The sequence below is a fragment of the Sturnira hondurensis genome, unplaced genomic scaffold, assembly GCF_014824575.4.
Source record: "Sturnira hondurensis isolate 20B ecotype Veracruz unplaced genomic scaffold, ASM1482457v3 Scaffold0000880, whole genome shotgun sequence".
Taxonomy (NCBI): Eukaryota; Metazoa; Chordata; class Mammalia; order Chiroptera; family Phyllostomidae; genus Sturnira; species Sturnira hondurensis.
Genome location: NW_028073511.1, coordinates 22,811,652 through 22,827,408, shown reverse-complemented (window position 1 = coordinate 22,827,408; position 15,757 = coordinate 22,811,652). Strand labels below are relative to the sequence as shown.

The 15,757-nt window shown below is 49.1% G+C and overlaps 1 pseudogene; it reads right to left on the bottom strand.

Annotated features, from left to right (window-relative positions):
- Positions 1-372: 372 nt before the first annotated feature.
- On the bottom strand, positions 373-5,663 carry LOC118994246 (male-enhanced antigen 1-like; annotated as a pseudogene).
- Between the last annotated feature and the right edge of the window lie 10,094 nt (positions 5,664-15,757).

Genomic DNA, 15,757 nt, shown 5'->3' with positions numbered 1-15,757 from the left:
GCAGCTGCTGCTCAAGCCCACCTCCCCGCACTTTATCCTCATTCTCACCACCACTCACTGGTTTCTTTTTATAACAGCTATCCTAGTGCGTGTGAACTGAGGAGATTATTGTTTTTCGGCTGTGTACACAGGGTGCTTTATTCCCTAGAGTGGTACCTGCTGTGGTAGGCTGGGCTTGGGCCAGTGTCCCCACATGTACAGAACGGAATAAACAAGGTGGGTCTCTGAGAAGAAGCCTGGTTGGCCCTGCCTTGATGTGGAAATGGAGATGGGGAGGATGGACATGCGCATTACAACCAGGGCTGTGTTCAGTCCTGTGCTGCTTCTGGTCTGGAGTGCTGGCAGGTGAGGCAGCTCTCAAGATGGTCACTTTCAGGCAGGGCATGCCTGCTGGGCTTGGAGAGCCTTCTGCACCACAGGTTCCCACTGGGCGTCTGGTATCTCCTGAGCCCAGGCAGGAACACCTGGTGCAGGCAGGCTTACTCCAGCCATTGCCCTTTGCACCAGCTGTACGTATCCTGGGTCCATGAGAATAGAGCTGTGGTTGCTCAATGCTATACCTCCCTCCTCTTTTTCATCATCACTCTCTAATGGTGGGTCTGGTAAATGAAGCCCCAGGGCCTGAATCCAATTCTGAATATCAACAGCTACATCTTTCTTCACCCCCCACTGCCACCAGCTCCACCTCCTGTGGTTCAGGATCTTGGTTCAGGGGCTGGGAGGCATAGCTGGCTGGACCTGCCCTGATTTCCTCTTGTTCTTCTTAGGTTCCTCACTGCTCCAGTCCCCAATGCCTTCTGTAAGGCCCCGGGGCGGCTCTAGTTCCTCAGTCTGATTGGGGAAGATATGCTTAGGGCCCAGGGCCTAACCCCTATATTTTATATAATATTATTTTAGAATTATGTAAGATACTTACATAGTTTCAAATTCAAATCTATAAAGCACAATATAGAGAGAGATATCTAGCTTCTATTCCTGTGCCTTCCATCATGTTTTTTGCCTCTTCCTGAGGCCACCATTTATAATTTTTCAGGGTCTAGCTTTTAATTAAAATGAATATATATATGAATCCAAGTTGCTGTTTTTCCACTTACTACTGTTTCTAGTATACAGAGATCTTGCTTATTTCTTTTTCACAGCTGCATAATACTTCAGAGTGTGGTTGTGCCATGGTTTATTCACTTGTCCCCTATTGATGGGCATACAGGATATTTACAGTTTTTTGATACTTTAAATAGCATCGCTATGAAAAGCCTTGTTCATTAATCTTTTCTTATTTTTGCAAAAGATTCATTGGGATATACTCCTGCAACTGTATAAATTCGTATATAATTTTGCCAGATATCACTCGTTTTCCTCTCTACTAGTAAAGTATTGAAGTGTGTAAAAAATTAACAAACTTTTTCATTTTCTTATATCACTTTGCATTCCCACTAGTACAGTATGCGTGTATGTGAAATACTCACAAGCCTTTTCATTTCAATGGGCGGACTCCTATTTGTTCTTCAACGCCCATCTCCTATATTCCCCTTTCTAGGAGGCCTTCACTTCTCTGGATTTCTTCACTTGACTTTCCCAGCTCCAGGTTCTGTCCTAACTCGGAGAGGCTGGGAGTGTCTACATCCGATTTCATCTTCTCCAGACTGGGAGCTCCTTGAGGACTGGCTCCAGAGCTGAGTCTTCTTGGGGTATCGCATGAGGCTGAGCACAGAGAAGTGACAATAACAGAGGATTCTCTCTCTAAACTGAGGGTTTCAAGCTCATTTTCACTGGGGGCCACATCAGCCTCACGGTTGCCTTTAAAGGGCCAAAATAATTTCAGGACTGTATAAATGTAACTGCTCCTTAACAGTTAAGGAGTTGAAATTACATTCGGCCCTTCGAAGGCAACCAGGAGGCTGGCGTGACCCCCAGTGAAAGTGAGTCCGACACCCCTGTGACAGCCCCTAAACTCTGGGTCAGCCTGGCTGGGTGCTCCTGGGCCAGGGGGAAGAACCAGTCAGACTGTCCAATATCCTGGGTACTGCTACCTGCCCTCCTGCTGAGTCACCTGTGTCTAAGGGTGGTGACTTCACTGTGGGTGTCTGTCACCTGCATGGCTCTCTGGCAGAGGAGTGGAACCTGCCTGAGGTCAGGGAGATCCCACTTACAACTCGGGCTTCCAGAACATTTTTGTCAGCCCAGATGGAAACCCAGTATCAATTAAGTAATCACTCTCCACTCCCTCCTCCCCTGTGCTCCAGGAACCACCAATCTGCTGTCTGTCTTTAAGGATTACCCACCCTGGGCATGTCATATAAAAGGAATCATACAATGTGTTTCCTTTTTGTCTAGCTCATGTCACCCAGTGTAATGTTTTCAAGGCTCATTCGCCTCCTGGTGTAAGTGCTTCACTCCTTTTTATGGCTTCATTCCTTTTTTTTTTTTTTTTTAGTCTATAGGATTTTCTATATGCACTATCATGTCATCTGCAAACAATGAGATCTTTGCTTTCTCCTTTCCAATCTGGATGCCTTTTATTTCTTTTTCTTCTCTGATTGCTGTGGCTAGGACTTCCAATACTATGTTGACGTTTTTATTGCTGTATAATGGACATTTTGGGTTGTTTCTACCTTGGGCTAATATGACTAGTGCTGCTATGCCCCTGAGTGAACCTGTTCTTGTCTGAGTACCATGTTCAATTTTTCTGGGGCTTGGAGAGAAATTGCTGGGTCATGTGATAACTATACATTTAACTTTTTAAGGAATTGCCAAAGGCCCACCATTTGTTTTTACACACTTTATGTCTCTGACGTCTTCCAAAGCCAGTAAGGAGAGAATTCTATGTGGAGGATTCTAAGTCCCATTTTGCAGCTGAGGAAACTAGGGTTGGGAGGGGAGAGGTGGTCCCGCACCATCCTAAGGCTAATGACCATAAGAATAGCCCCCGTCTGCTTAGTGACCACTGGGTGCCAGACACTTGCTATAGAGGGTTTTAGGCTTGGGTCCCTGAAAGCCTCACCATTGCTGGAATTTGACAGATCTGGGTTTAGCTCCCAACTTGGGCAAGTGAGTTTCTTCTTCCCAGCCACCATTTCTCCACCTATAAGTGACCATGATTAGAGGCCCTGCCTTACTGTGGAGAGTGGCCGTGGTAATGTAGGCAGAGGATGGGCCTTTGATTTACAGATGGATCAAACATACAAAAAAGTGGCTGACTGACATTCAGAGGGGTGGAGTAACTTGCCAAAAGTCACACAGCAACTGGTGACCTAACCCAGCCTGCAAGCACTTTTGAGAAGTTTCCTGAAGTTTAACCCCTCTGGGAGCTAGTGAGAAGGAGAGATTCCTAGGGAAGTTCCCCTGCTTTGATGCTTTGTTGTTTTGCTCTTTAGGGAGCTGACTTCTGACAACACAGAATCTTGCTGAATCAGACCGAAGGCCTGTGGTCACAAACCGCAACAACTGGTCCCCTGTTGGAAGTCATTTCGCCCCATCCTGCTCACTCCCTTTCTTTGCTGTACAGTTTAGATCAGCACAGCAGGAGGCAGGCTGACTTCCTGCCTCCCAAACAGGCATGGGCCGCATACTTCCTTGCCCTCAGGTGTCGGCTCTAGCTGGCCCCTCTGCTCAGGCACCCTTTCCCCTTTGCTCTCATTTCTGCCTCGTTTACACTAGAACCATCATGATCTGGTTTTCACCAACCCCTCTGAGCTCCTCTCCTAGTGGGTTCATCACTCTAGCCCACTGGCCTCTTGCTCCTTGATGATGTCACCCTCATTCAGGCCCAGGGCCTTTGCACTTGAGACTTACTTTGCTCGGAAAGCTCCAACTCAGGTCTTCCTGTGTGATTCAGAGACTACTTACACATCACTTCCTCTTAGAAGCCTAGCCCTGATCACCTTATCTAAATTAGGTTCCCAGTCCCTTCAAGTGAACTCATCCTACTTGCTACTCCCGGGCAATTCAGACTTTGCCTGTCTGAACTTCTCTAGAATGATCTGACCATTAGGATTTCTGGCCCCGGTGCAAGAGAAGTCACTTCCCAGGTGGAGGGCTAAGTCCTCTTGTCTTGGTCCTCTTAGCTCCCTATTCCTTCCCCACAGCATCCTTACTTGCCACACTTTCTAGGGGGACACCTCTCCATCTCCATCTCTCTCCTTAGTTTCTGAGGACTAGGGCCTCTCCTCCCTGCACCCACCCCAGAGCTCTCTTCCTGCACCCACCTGGTTCTCCATTGGTATCATCCTTCTCGTCCCTCAGGAATTCTCTCCTTCTTGTACACTTCCCCCTCCCCCCCTGCCCTCCTTTCTCCCCCATTTGCTATCTTTCTCTCTATCCCCTTTTGCTAAAAAAATGAAAACCAAAACTAAACAGCCCTGGCTGGTGTGGCTCAGTGGATTGAGTGCCGGACTATGAAGCAGAGGGTCACTGGTTTGATTTCCAGTCAGGGCACATGCCTGGGTTGCAGGGCAGGTTCTCCCATGCTGGGAGCACGAGAGGCAACCATACATTGATGTTTCTCTCCCTCTCTTTCTTCCTCCCTTCCCTTCTGTCTAAAGATAAATAAATAAAATCTTAAAAAAAGAAAAAAAACCAAATATATTTTGGTGAGAGAAAGAGAGAAGAGAGAGGCATTAATGATTGGTTGCCTCTCATACACTCCCTGACCAGGAATCGAATCTGCAACGTAGGTATTTACCCTGACTGGGAATCAAACAACCAAACTTTTGGTGAATGGGATGATGCTCCAACCACCTGAGCCACACCCGCCAGGGCTCTATCCCGTTTTTCCTTTTCTCTTGTTCTCCATTGAAAAGTACCAGCCTAATGCGAGCCACACCAAACACCTTGCAGTCACCTGTGACTTTTCTTCTCTCTGTGAATAGATAAATGGATAGGTAAGTAAATAAATAGATGGAGCCACTTTAAAATGGAGCCCGAGCTGCTATTCCAGAGGAACTGCCTTGCACGCCTTATACCTGACATTTGGAATGTTGAAACAGCAAAATAAACTTTGGGCTGAGTCTAGAGCAACCTTGTACCCCAAAGGAATGTTTGCAAAGATAATAAGAAAGCAGATATGATGACTACTGTCCTGATGACTACTGGACTTAAAGTTAAAAACAATGTTTAAAATTAATATCACTATATTAATGTTATCGGCACCAGTAGAATTGCCTTCCTTCCCTTAGATGTACTTGTTCTCCTTCCCTTTCTCATAAACACCCCTGTGTTTGTTTTCTAATTGGAACATTATTTGGGCTTCTCCCTGAATTAACGATCCCCAAATAGCTATTCTTATGGATCTCAAATAAATGTTTGTTGCCTTCCACGTTGAAAGATCTTTTTATTTTTAGATTAACATCTCACAACCAAACCCAGTCTGTCAGAAGATCCCACCGCTCCACCTTTAAAGTAAATTCCAGATTCCACCACCCTTCAGAAGGCTCAGCCCCTCTGCTGCTGCTGCTGCTGTTCGGGTCCTTGGCTGCAGCCACCGCCTGCTGCTCTTGTGCCCCCTTCAGCTGCTTCACAATATTGCAGCCAGAGGGAGTCGGCTAAAGCCTAAGTCTGGCCCCTAAGCTCAGACCATCTGTGGCTCCTGCCTTTTGCAGAGGCCTGTGTCCAAAAGATGGAGGTCGGAACTGCTGAGGGTAGACGACCATTCGGACTTCAGCCATCTTTGATGTCCAAAACCCTAGGTCCTCCCTGTGGCCTCTCTGGCCCTATGTGATCGGTGCTGCCACCTCCCTACCCTCATCTCCTCCCACTCTCCTGCTTGCTCACTCTGTTCTGGCCTCCCTGGTCTCCATGCCCCATGCCTGGAATTCTCTTCCCCCAGAGATCCTCCCCTGCTTTTGGTCTCTGCTCAAATATCACCTTCTCAGAGAGCCCGTCCTCATTTCCTTATCTTGCTGGACTTTCCTCCGTAGTACGTATCACATAGAACACCCCCTTTTGTTATGTGTTTTCTAGTTGTGCTTTATGTAATTTCCAGACAGCAGGAATGTGACCCCTTTTTTTTGTACACCACACCTGGTACTCTCTGTGAACTCGATGTTTGTTGAAGGAATATATGCTCTCTACCTGCTCAGGCAGGGGGGTGGGGGGCGAACAGGGTATGCGAAAGACCCTGCCTATCTGCATGGAGCTCGTAGCCCTATCCAGGTACAGTCACTAAACAAATCATCCCAAGAGCAATTTTGCTGATACCGAGGATGCACAGATGTGTCTGCATCCAGTACGGGCTGAACTCAGCCAGCTGAGAGGGGGAAGCCCTCAAAGAAAATGGCTCTTGAGCTGAGACATGCAGGATAAGTAGGAGTTAGCTGGGCAGGTGAGAGGAAAAAGAATTTTAAGCAGAGGGAATGGTGTATGCAAAGGTGACAGAGATGGCCTAGGTGGGTTTGGAAAAACTGGCCCCAAGTGGCTGGTTTGTGGGCCTTGAGCAGGAGAGTGATGAATAATGAGTTGGGAGGGGCAGTGTGCTACCCCATTCACCCCACACTTCTGAATTGCTCTGGTCTTTGCTTCAAATTTCTGGTATTTCCTGTCTTGTCTCTAGCCCTTCTACTCTGTATTTTATGTCCTGGGAGGATAACTTGCATGGACCACCGAACAGGCTCCTTTGCCTTGTGGCTTCTGGTTGGGTCCAGTCAATGGGGAGCCACAACAGTCATTGGAAGGAGGGAGGACAGTGAGGTCAGGATGTCTGTACCCCATCTCCTTTCTTTTATGGTCCATGCAGGCTGGCTGTGTCCCCAGACTGAAGGTTCACAGCCCCTGCCAGGCAGTCTTCCCCACATAGGCCTATCTGGTCCAGGTTCCAGTAACTATTAGTACCATGGCCTCTTGGGCCCAGGCCTGAGCCCCCAGGGGTATGATGGGCCTGGCTGTTCCTAGCCCCTAGGATGCTGCACTATCCCTTTGAAAATAGTGTTTTTATCGAACTCTATTCAAATTACCCCATTTGAGTGCTCTGTTTCCTGCCAGAACTCCCTCTTTTTACTTTTTATTGAAGTGAAATTCACACCATATGAAGTTAACCACTTTAAAGTATACAATTCAGTGGCATTTAGTACGTTCACAATGTGGGGTGACCATCACTTCTATCTAAGTTCCAATTTTTCTCACCACCTCAAAAGGAGACCTCATACCCCTTTTCCCTGAGTTTGGGCTTCACTCCTCATTCCCCTAGCGAGCCCCTGGCAAATACCAATCCACTTTCTGTCTCTATGGTTTTGCCTGGAATCACATGCCATGTGTTTTTCTGCCTGGCTTCCTCACTAAGCATGTTTTTGAGGCTGATCCACATTGTAGTGTATAGGTGCTTCATCCCTTTTTATTTTATTTTATTATTTTATTTTATTTATATAGTTATTTACTTATTTCCAGAGAGAGAGGAAGGGAAGGAGAAAGAGAAGGAGAGAAACCTCAGTGTGTAGTTGCTTCTTGCGCTCCCCCTGCTGGGGACTTGGCTCACAACTCAGGCACGTGTCTTGACTGGGAATCAAACCAGTGACCCTTTGGTTCATAGGCCAGCACTCAATCCACTTAGCCACACCAGCCAAGGCTGCTTTACTCCTTTTTATAGTTGAATAATATTCCATCGTGTGGATGGACATTTGCTCATTCTTTCACCTCCTGATGGACACTTGACTGTTTCTACATTCTGGCGATCATGAATAGTACTGCTATGAGCACACATATGCATGTATCTGTCTCAGTCCCTGTTTTCAAGTCTTTTGGCTGTGTACTAGGGGTGGAATTGCTGGGTCATATGGTAAGTGCATGTTTCTGTTTTTGAGGAACCACCAAACTTTTCCATAGCAGCTGTACCATTTTACGTTCCCTTGAACAGTGCATGATGGGATATCTACCTCTACCTCTACCTCTGCCTCTGAAAGTCTGCTGTGTGCTCCTGGGCCCCCAGCAAAAGCCCTTCCCTCACCCCAGCCATGCTCCACCTTTTCCCACTTCCAGATGTCTTTCTGGCATCACCTTCTTAATCCAGCCACCGCCTCCACTTCTTACCCTCCCACTCTGACCTTGGCTGCCACCAGTGTGAGGACTCTGGTGACTTGCTAATCCCATTATCCTGTCCCTTTCTGGGGCTTTGGCTCCTGGACCTCTGGGCACAGGTGTCAACACCTATTGCCACTCTTCTTTCTTAACCTCCCAGATGTAGCGTCTCCACCTCCAGGGCCAGGCCTGTGCCTATCCTCTCCCTAATGCAGCTGCTGGCTCCCCACCCTCTTTGATGTCCTCCTCCCTCCCCGAGCGACCTCACTGACCCAGTCTAGGGCGCCCACTGTCTACCCAATCAGGTGACTCAGAGACACTGGGCCCTGCTGCCTCCTGAGTGTCTCCCTGAATGGTCCACCAGCCTTTTAGAATCAAGTCAACCCCAAGTGTCCTAACTTCGGCGTTGTTGACATTTGGGGCCAGATCATTCTCTGGGGTGGAGACGTCTTATACCCTGTGGAGTGTTGAGCAGCATCCCTGGCCTCTACCGACTAGATGCCAGTAGCACCTCCCCCTCCACACTGTGACAACCAAATTATCTCCAGCCACTGCCAGATGTACCCTGCGGGGAGAATTTGCCCTGGGTGAGACCCTCTAAGATAGTCCAAATCAAATGGCAAACTTGAAGTGTTGAAGTTTGAAGTGTTTGAAGTTTGAAGTGTTGAAGATCCTTGAGAGGATCTTGTGATCCTCTCCTTTATTTTATCTGTATGGTATGGAGGTTCACAGCGGTCATGGCACTTGACTAAGGTCACACGGCCAGGAAGCCTACTTTCAGTGACTGCTCATCTCCAGGCCCTTTAACTTGGTTCTCCTTCCATCTCTGAGGGCAGAGAAGCTGGGATGGCACCCTCTTCTCTTCTCCTCTGCTTCCCGGAGCCTCATCCAGCCAGTCACTAATGAGGACATGCACCACATCCCTAAAAAAATTCACAGCCTTAAAAAATTCAGTAACCACTAATGTGTTTTATTGTCTGCCATGACAAAATAATCGCTTGAGATAAAGCTGACCTCACTGATGTGTTTTAAAACAAATCAATCAAAAGAGGGGGTCCTCCCATGCTCAAGCACCATCTGTGGCTCCCCATTGCCCACCAGATCAACCTTCAGCCACTGGGACTGGCCTTCAAGGCCCTTCATGTCCACCCTGCACCCCTCCAGCCTCCGTGACTCTTACACCACTAAGCCAGGAGAAGCCATCTGCCCAGCCACACCCTTGGGTTTCTCTGTGCCTGAGCCCCACCCCCTCTCCCACACCTGTTGAAATCCAAGCTCTCCCTGAAGGACCAGCTCAGATGTCACATCCTTCACGTAGCCTTACCTGGCCTCCCTGCAGCCTCCTCCTAGCAGCAAAGCTTCAATTATTTGTGTCACCTCTTCTTCACCTGGAAACACCACCCCCTCCCACCCTGGCCGAGGGCCAGCCCCAAGTGAGGGAGCACTATTGAAATGAAGAGTCCAAGTTTGCAATCTGCTAGGCCAAGGGGGCATCTTACACTTGTTTTTAAAGTCTCTCTTCTAAGTTGTGAGGCCTTTGCTTCTTGTTTTCTGGAATTTGGGGAAGATCGGTGCTCTGATATTTCCAAAACTCACACTTAGAGACCTGGAGCTTCTTCCATCTTTGTTAGCGCAGACACATGGTGTCTGACTCTGAAATTTCAACCATTCACAACCCTCTGTTACCACGTTTGCCCTATCTCTGGATTATGTTTCTATTACTTTCTTAATAGTTTTCTTTCAGTAGTCTTCCTTTTAGACCTTATTTATTTAAAAAGTTTATATCACTGTCATACTACTGAGAATGTGCTCTTTACTTATCAAACCAAATTTCATTTAACATACATATATAAAATAGAAAATAAAAATAGAAAATGTTCCTCTGTGTGCTGTCTAAAATTACCAGGCTAAACGGCTGAGGATACTTGTATCAGACTTTGGGAACCAGCCACAGTATATTCTGTGAGGTTCAGGCTTGTGAAAATTCATTCATTCATTCAACATCTATTCTCCCCCTTCAGCTTCACTGAGGTAAAACTGACAAATAAAAATTACATGTTTAAGGTGTAAAATAGGATTTCGTATTCATTCTCATTACTTGGGTTCCAACAAGGAAGAGACGTAACACTCGCCCTTGAACAGCGGCATCCCCACTGCCCCATCGTCGCCTTAGATCCCCCTTCACTCATGGAAATTCCTGATGGAGATGCTTCTCTGTTTTCTGTTTTCCCCACTCAAGTCTCTGATCCATGAAGACAGGGAGTTGATTTTTCTTTACTCTCTGCTATATTCTCACGCTTGGAGTAGAGTGGCCACTGGTACAGACTTATTATGAGCCAAGCATTGCCCAGCCCCACACCAGCTGGTCCTGGGGTCCCACCTCCATGGAGATCCTAGTCGCAGGGCAAGAGAGAGCCAGGCTAACACAGGACCTGCCTGACTGGAGGTTGCACTTGGATGGGTTGGAAAGCCACTGCTTTCTCTGAACTGAGGTGGGCAGAGCACAGGATTAGCAGTCAGGATTTGCTGGTGAGGGAGAAGCCTGAAAACTATTGGTTGTTAGGAAGAGCAGTCAGCACTTACCTAGCACCTACTATGTGCTAAAATACAGAAATGCTTCTTTCCCCTTGAAGCAGGGTTTCTCAACCCCAGCACTGTTGACACCTGGGGCAGGATTACAATCTGCTGTGAGAGGCTGTCCCACGCACTGGAGGGTGTTTAGCAGAATCCCTGGCCTCTACCCACGAGATGCTCATAGCATCCCCACCTCCAGGTGTGAGGACCTAACTTGTCTCCAGACATTGCCCAGTGTCCCCTGGGCGGGGTGGGGGACAATTGCCTTAAGTGAGAAACACTGTAGTAAAATATTACAACAACCTTCTGAGGTTCACAGTGAGTGTGTGATGAAGTTATCTGAACCCTCCGCTTCCAGAGTCCACGCTCTACCCACTGTATGACATGGCTTTGCATTTGTGCTTGGCCCCCAGGCTCTGAGCTCCAAGAGCTTAACATTGCTCTGGACCTGCTTCACCTCTCGGCCCATCCACTAAGCCATAGGTGGCAAACACAAGGCTCTTGGTCCGAATCCGGCCCTCCACCTTGTTTCATCGGCTCCACACCTTGTTTCTACGCAGCAGCAGCAGCAGCAGCAGCGCCAAGCTCCATGACACTGGTTAAGGAGTAGTTACATCTATACAGTCCTAAACTTGCATTCAACCCTTTGAAGGCAACCACGAGGCTGATGTGGCCCCTGGTGAAAATGAGTTTGAAACCCCTGCCTAACCAGTCCTGAGGGCAGACATCTGACCTGGTTTGCTTACCTGCCAGGCACTAAGTCTATAACTGCATCCAGAATCTATTTTTAATGAATAATAAGACTTTAGAATGGCCATCCTGGGGAAAAATATCTGCACTTCCTTTCTTCAGCTTCTTTATGGTTTATTTACTGTAGTTTTTTCCTTTTTAAAAAAGTATTTAAATTTTTTAAAAATTGATTATAGAGAGGGGGAGGGAGGGAGCAAGAGAGATAGAGACATTGATTTCTTTTTCCACTTATTCACATAGTCATTGGTTTATTCTTAAACGTGCCCAGACCAGGGACTGAACCTACAACCTTAGTGCATCTGGATGATGCTCTAACCAACTGAACTACCTGGTCAGGCCTTGTTTACTGTGGTTTTAACTTTTGAACTCGTTGTTTTCTCATAGCTTCAGGCTTCTCAGGGTCTGACCTGGCCCAGCCAAAACCCAGGCAGTCATACCTCTCCTTGAGCCTTCAGCCTGTGCCCCAGTTTCCCCAGACGGGCCTGCAATAATAGTTGGTGCCTTTGCTCTCTAGTCTCCTGTGTCTCCCCCCTCCCATTTGACAGACATTTCCTGCACATCTGTTTTGCTCGGCCCTGAGAAGGTGATGGGGAACCAGAGGCCAGCTGTGAGTTCTCCCATCTGCCTGCCCACTTTCCCAGGTCAGCCAGCCAGCCACCCACCGACCCAGGAATGGTATGTCTTTAATACATCCGGAGGTGGGGCTGACCTTGTCTAGACACATCTGGAGCAGATGAGGTGGCCAACGACAACAGTAGAATCGAGGGGGGGGGGTCAAGATGGCTGGCATTGGGTGGGTGGGTTGGGAGGAGCAGAACCAGAGTCTGGAGCTGCTTGTTGAGGCCAGAGGTCTTCCTGGAGGGAAGAGCCAAGAGCCCCAGGGGGGTGGGTCGGACACAGGATCCAGACAGAGCATGAAGGCTGGCTCCCAACGCTGGTGGAGTCTGAGGATTCCTGGTGGACCCAGAGGAGGCTCCTGGGAGGCCCTGGTGAGTCAGGGCTGCTGGCTTAGGGACCTCTGTTCAACGTTGGCAACAGGCCATGAGGTGGGGACCATGAGGAGTGCTGGTATGGAAGAAGGGTGTTGAGGGAGGATGGCAAGGGGAGAATCTGGGTGCTAATGGGAACTAGGCAGGAGCAGGGGCTCAAGGAGCCTGGGTATTTGCTGGTTTTGGATGTCCGGGTCTGCATGTCTCTTTCGCTGTGTCTCTGAGACTTTCTCTCCATCTCTCCATCTGTCATTCTCTTCAGTTCAGTCTCAGCGGCTTTTCCTTCCTGCCACTCTCCTCGTGCCTCCCTGAGTCTGTCTCTAGTTCTCTCTGACTCTGCGGGCAGCGCCTAGGTCCCCCGCCCAGAGGCGGGGGGCGGGTCTCGCTGCACCGCCGGGCGGGGTTAAAGGGCTGCACAGCGGGACGGCGTGGTCAGAACAGAGGAGGCTGCGCCGGTGGATCCGGATTGAGGGCCTGAGACCGAGACTCGAGGGGTGAGTACAGCCAGAAATGTGTGTGTGTGTCTTGCAGGGGGTAGGGGTGGGAGTAACCCGAGAGCGCCCTGCTCTGGAACCCGAGGCGTACTGGCTCCCGGGCTGACAGGGCAAGTGCGAGAGTATGCGCGCGGGGCCTCGTAGGTCCCCAGGACCCAGGACAGAGCTATGTGTCCAGGAAACAGGTTACAGGGATGAGGCTGTACTCCAGACGGTCCCTGCGTTTGAGCGCGGATTTTTCTGCGCACGCTGAGGCCTAGGTATATCCTTCCTGGGTGTCCCTGGTGGGCAGGGTCCTCAAGAAGACCTCCTCCCTGCCCCATTCCCCAGCCCCCCAATCAGGACATCTAAAACAGACCCAAGCGCTGCCCTGTGACGCCGCCTTAGGGCTGATTGAGGTCAGTGGAATTCCGTTGTCTTAAAAGACGGGCACCCGGTTACAGACGTGATGTTCTGCTCTGGCTGCCTTCGGGTCTCTGTCTGTCTACCCATGGCAGGCACAGCACAGTTAACTGCCCCTATGTGAGAATGGGACGCCCTCCTGGGCCCCCAGAGTGAGAGTCCTGTGTGGTCCTGCCCTTGATCCTAGTGATGTTTGTTGGCTACTGGTGCCACGATGCTCTCTGGCGTCCCAGGGGCCCAGCTCTCACCCCTTGGACTGTTCTTGGACCAGCTGGGGAATATCAGGCTGGTAGTGGGAGGAAGATGAGGGGGACAGTGGGCAAGCTGGGATTTGAACAAGCCAGCCTTGTGTAACCCCAACATCCTGGGCACTATCCAACGGCCGCGGCCTCGCTGTATAGTCCAGGTTGGGTTTCTAAGTGGTAACTTAAGCTCTGGGCTGGTGGCTGGCGGTGACCTGGGTTGGTATCTGCAGAGAGGCTTGGATGACTCAGGAGTCATTCACAGAGTGTGACCCTCCCTCTCCTCTCTGGCAAGACCTGGACCGGATTCTGCGAATCCCAGGTGGCTGGGTAACAACATACTGGGTTTGATGGTGGCACTAGCAGCAATGAGAGGTGCCTCTGGTCAAGGGCTTACTGAGTGCCAAGCACCAACCTGAGCACCTTATAGGTTCTGTGTTGTCATCCCAGTTTCGTGAAGTAGGTAATTTGGTTTCTGTCTTACTGAGGAGGAAAACGAGGCCCAGAGAGGTACAGACACTAGCCTGAGGTCACACAGCAGAGCTTTATGGAATCCTCTCCAGGGAGTCTCACATTCAAGTGTGGCCAGTCGGTGCTCCGGACGGTGCTCAGAGGCAGTGGCAGCCCTGGAATAATGTAATCACTACTGGTGGTTTCTAAACTTCTTTTCCTGCCAGGAGCTCCTACAATATGCCCAAAGCTGCAGTGAGACTCCCCACTCCCCATGCTAATTTGTCAACTTGGCCTTCCCTTCCGAACTGCCCCCGAAGTTCTTTCTCAGAACTCCAGAAATTTGGGGTAAGCTCCCTCTCAGCTCAGGCCTTCTGGGGCCTGGCACTTTGGCAGAGTATGAGTCTTGGTTGGGGCAGCGCTTTGGCATAGAGGGGGTCAAGGAGGTGCCAGGAGCCAGGATGGGGACAGATCGTCTTGACTACAGGCTTAGAAAGGGAGTGGAGAGCAGAACTGGGATGTGGGGCAGTGGGACCAGTGTCCCATGCTTGGCTGTCATGCTGGTGAGCCCCAGCACCTGTGGTTCAAAGAGAGGCAAATGGGAGGTTTCCGGCAGGTCAGGGTCTCCGTCCCGCATTCCTTCTTAGGAGCCCACACACCTTGTATGACAAGTCCTTATCTGGCTGCTGGGCTAACCTGACAAACCAGAGCTCCATGGGTGTGGGCCTTGGAGCCACTGGCACCTCCATCTCCAGATAATTTGGGGCCTTAGCAGGGTTACCTGCTAAGCTGCATCAGCCAGGGTGAGGTGTCTTGCCTGGTGGCTGGGATGCCACTGGGGGCTGGAGCAGAGAGGAGTGGGCCGGCTGGCCTCCCACAGCGTCCCGAGTGTCAGTTTTGAGCTGCTCTCGCTTCTGTGAAACAGTAAATAACAGTAGAAGCAGGAATAGTGGCTAAAATTTTGCAAGCTACCAGCCAAACCTCATCTTGCTGATGCATCCCAAACAACCTCAACAGGTAGGTCCTGCTCTTAGGAATCCACTTCCCAAGTGGGTGAGGGGAAGCTGAGCGTGGGGACTGGACTTGCTCCAGGCTTCGTTATGGGGGAGGGGCAGAGTCATGGTGTGAACCCAGGCTTCTCTGAGTCAAAACCACGCATTGAAAAGGGTGATTCCATCCCCAGACAATTTTCATTTCATTTTTATTTAAGTTGAAATGTAATCTATGTAGAGAAAAGGGTGCATTCCAGAACTGCACAGTTCAGGAATTGTCACAAATTGAACCCGCACATGTCACCAGACCCAGACCAAGAGGAGGAAACCTGCCTGCACCCCAGAACATGCTTCTCCCCACCAATTAACTCATCTTAACTCATTTTTCATTAATTTCAAGGAGACTTTATTTTTTAGAGCAGTTTTAGATTTACAGAACAAGAAAAGAAAGCGACGTTGGAAGTATAGTCCAACACACCATTCAGCCTACAGTTCCCCATTATTAAGTAGTGTCTGGAGTTAGTGTGGTATGTTTGTTACGATTAATGAACCAATACAGACACATGGCTATTAATTAAGGTCCATAGTTTGCACTAGAGTTCACTCTCTGGGTTGTACAGTTAACTCATTCATTTTATTTAAAAAACACAAAAATGTTTTTGAATGAACAATATGTACTCATGGTATAGAAAATCAGAAAGCCCAAAATGAATCGGGGAAGCTAAGTCTCCCTTCTACTCCACCCCTAGTTCTTCCAGGTCAGTTCCAGAGGCAGCACCGTCGGGACACATCAGTCCTCAAAGCACTTTTTATAGGTTTTTTTGCCTTAAAAAAATTGAGGCAAAATTCACCTAATGCAA